Genomic DNA, 3,974 nt, shown 5'->3' on the forward strand with positions numbered 1-3,974 from the left:
GTCCACTTCAACTGAGAACATTCATTTCATTAACGAAGTCCTCCAGAAAAATTTGGTTTCTCCGTTCCAGAGAATAATCCAATGACAAACGGAGGAATCTCCAAACCATAAACAAGTCCCAAGATTGCCCAAAAGGAGACGCTGGAAGCTACAAATAAAGGTATCTCGTCTATATTTAAAATAAGCTGGAGTTTCGATTCATCTTTAAGAACACCCACATTTTGCTTCACAACTACTGCAGGCAGCTTTCAAGTCCAATGTAGAGATACTCTCAATTTTCAAGAATATTCTTGTGAATTTTACCCCTAGGGGTCCTTAATTAAGTTCTAGCATCTGTTGGTAAAGACGCGTGCAAACTATGAAGTCCTCTCAGCAATGAGCTTAAGGCCTCGTGACTAATTCTGGATTAGAGAAACCAGGTGCACAAGAAGGATGTCAATTCCTCGTCAGAATTTATGGGTGTGCAGACAGTATTTGGAATTTCGCCTGAAGCCTCTTCTGTACTCCTTTCTGGATAGGCTTCCTGGCAATCACCCCAAAATATTTCATCCTCTGAAGATGAACTATTTATCGCGTTTTGGACAATCTTCACCAGGTTGCTTAGAAGAGAAATTACCAGAGCCAAAAAATTCACTGACTGCCTCATTCAAATCCCTAGCAATTCTTCTTAGCTGCCTGTATGAAAGTACTCTAAACATGTGAAAGCACGTTACAATGTAAATACAACTAATGTAAAAACAATTGAGTTGAGTTGAGTTTAGTTTAGCGTCCCTTTCAGCAGCGAGGCTATATGAGACATGGACCTACTGACTAACGTGGAATCCGAACCACATGAGCTCCCGCCGGGAATTGAACCCGGGTCTCCCATAATGTAAAAACAAGTACAAATATGAAAGCACTTTACAAAGTAAATGTAACTAATATATAAAAAATTAAAAAGTGAAAGCACGTTACAATGTAAATGTAACTAATGTACAAACAAGTACAAATGTGAAAGCACTTTCCAATATAATACAACTAATGTACAAAAAGCAGTTCATGAACAAAAACTTTACTGACTACTACTCTGAACCATTTGTTTCGACAACCGTTGTGGTGCATGCTTCGGCCACGTCTTTATTGTGTCCTCTAAAGTTCGTTCGGTAGAGTTTGGGTCATTCTTTCGTGCTGCTCCTAAAAAACAAAAGATGTAATGGTAAGTGGAAAAAAAGATAAAAAATCATTATTTTCATATCATTTAAATATATGCTTCAAATACTTTTTAAAATGTGTAAGAAATATTTAGATATATTATGTTAATGTAATTCAGGTTTGAAGAGGAGACTACATAATAAACTCATCATGTCGAATTATCCGATGCTATAAGAATAATGAAATAATGAGAACTAAATTGAGCAGGCCGCGTAGATAAAATAAGGAGAAGATAATGATAACTTTCCATCGTTGTTGAGAAATCGAAACAAAAGAGACCATTGTCCCAGCGGGTGGTGTAGAGGAAAAGTTTCCGCCTGCCATTCGGTATTGGGGAGGTCTAACGTGGTTCGAATCCCGCTCAGACCGATTATCGTGACAGGTTTCCCTGGTTTACCTCAGTCTCACCAAACAAATGTAGGTATGGTACCTTCTCTAAACTAAATCCCTAAGTCGTAATGCACACAGCCAAAGCGCATTTCGATTTTTCAGATTCTGAGATACAGGAACACAGCCTATCTGAAGCTATCTTTCTCTTGTAAACCGCAAGCAATATGTCCGATGCACTGACTATTACGTCTTACAAAATGCTTCATGCTACTGCATCAGTAGTTTGACGCGGTACCCGAATCTTTTTCATAATATTGATGTATTTGTAAATTTCGGAGGGGAATGATATTACAGGTGAAGGTTCTACAACTCGAAACCGATAGGGGGCACGGTAGCTCAGTGGTAGAGCCTCACCTCTGATTCTATAGGTCCCGGGTTGGATTCCCGACCCTACCATGTTAGTTCGTGGTAGACGATACCGCGCTTGTGGGTTTTCTCGTGGTGTTCTTGCTTCCTCCTACTTTCTCATTCCACCATTTCATTCGTCCTTCACCTTTGTCATTATTCATCGTCTCCCTTAGCCCTATCGTTGGCACTATTGCGGGACATTAAAATTACCCATTTACCCATTTTCGAAACCAATTTACTGTAAATTTAACATAGCAGTATAATAGTCCTACGTTTCGGTTTGCTAACATAAAAACAACAATTTGTTAGACTTTAGTATATCATGACCAGCGAACGAGTGCGGGCGGCCGGTTTTGGAACTAAAATACAAATAACAGTGTTTCAAACCGGATTATTTGTAATTAGTGATGTGAGGTGGAAAATTTTCCGCGGAAAATTTTCCTCTATATTTTTCCGGAAAAATTTCCGTTCTAAAAAATATCAGTAATCAAGTAACAATTCCTCAGCAATCATGAAATTGATTCAATTTATGTATAGAAATGTTAAAAAGTGAAAGATTGTTTAAAGAATCTAAAAATTTTATGGCTCAGAGAATTTTCAGTACTATGTAGGAACAAGTTAAACAATTTTTCAAGAATCGAAATATTTTCTGCCATATATGGAAAAATTGAACTTTTCATGAGTCGGAAAATTTTCATTTTGAAGCAAAATGTAAAACAACTTTTTTGTGAATCGGAAAGTTTTATTGCTCTGTAGAAGCAAGTGAAAGGAATTTTCATAGATCGGCAAATGTTCATCACGATGTAGAAACAACTGGAAAACACTTTTCATAGGCCGAACAATTTTGGATATTATATGTAGTGATGCTAGGTGGAAAATTTTCCACTATATTTAACTGCATATAGAGCTACAAAATTGAATTTTAGTAAAGGAAACTTAGTCAGCAACAAATTACAATTTTCCAATTAGCTTTCTGAAACAGGAAAATTTTCTATTTCAAGCTGGGAATAAAATTTTACAGTGTTTCTCTGTCTGTTTTGCTCTGCGAGCTTCTTCGATGCTAAGCGGTTAGCATACGCGCCTTTGGCATGGAAAACCTGGCTTCGATTCCAAGCGGGAGCGTATTTCGGATTCCACGTTAATCAGTTGGTACCGTTTTATATAGTCTCACTGCTGAGAGGGACGTTAAACTCAATTCAACTACTCTCTCTCTCTCTCTCTCTCTCTCTCTCTCTGGGTGTGTTTGTGTGTATGCAAAGTGCAGACAACATACCTCGAATTCGTAGAGTACGAATATCTCCTTGTTTTATTTAAAATTTCAATTTATTAAAAGGCATGAATATTTTCCGATTCATAAAAACATACTCCATTTGTTCATTCTCTTCATGAAAAATTGTTCCACTTGTTCCTACATAGTACTGAAAAGTGTCGAAGCCATGACAATTTTCAGATTCTTTAAACGATCTTTCACTTTTTAACATTTCTATACATGAATTCGATCAATTTTATGACTACTGACGAATTGTTACATGATCACTGACATTTATTAAAAACGGAAAATTTTCCTGAAAAATATAGAAGAAAATTTTCCACCTCACATCACGGCTAAACAACGATGCAAGAATAAGTGGAGTATGTTTTTACGAACCGAAAAATTTTCCGTTTCAAAATTTTCTGGAAAACTTTCATGACTGTAGAGGACAGACAATTTCTCGATTCATGAAAAATTGTTCCACCTGTTTCTACATAGTACCGAAAATTGTCTAAGCCATGAAAATTTTCAGATTCTTTAAACGATTTTTCACTTTTTAACATATGAAATCAATCAACTTTTTGAATAATGACGAATTGTTACTTAATCACTGATATTTGTTAAGAACGGAAAATTTTCGAAAAACTATAGAAGAAGATTTTCCACCACACATCTCAACTAAACAACGATGTAGAAATAAGTGGAGTATGTTTTTATGAATCGGAAAATTTTCATCACTGCTTGTAATTAATCTATCACAGTTGTTTTTGCCCTGTTCATAATAAACCACGCA

Source organism: Thermobia domestica, chromosome 1, assembly GCF_964235325.1.
Source record: "Thermobia domestica chromosome 1, izTheDome1.hap1.1, whole genome shotgun sequence".
NCBI lineage: Eukaryota > Metazoa > Arthropoda > Insecta > Zygentoma > Lepismatidae > Thermobia > Thermobia domestica.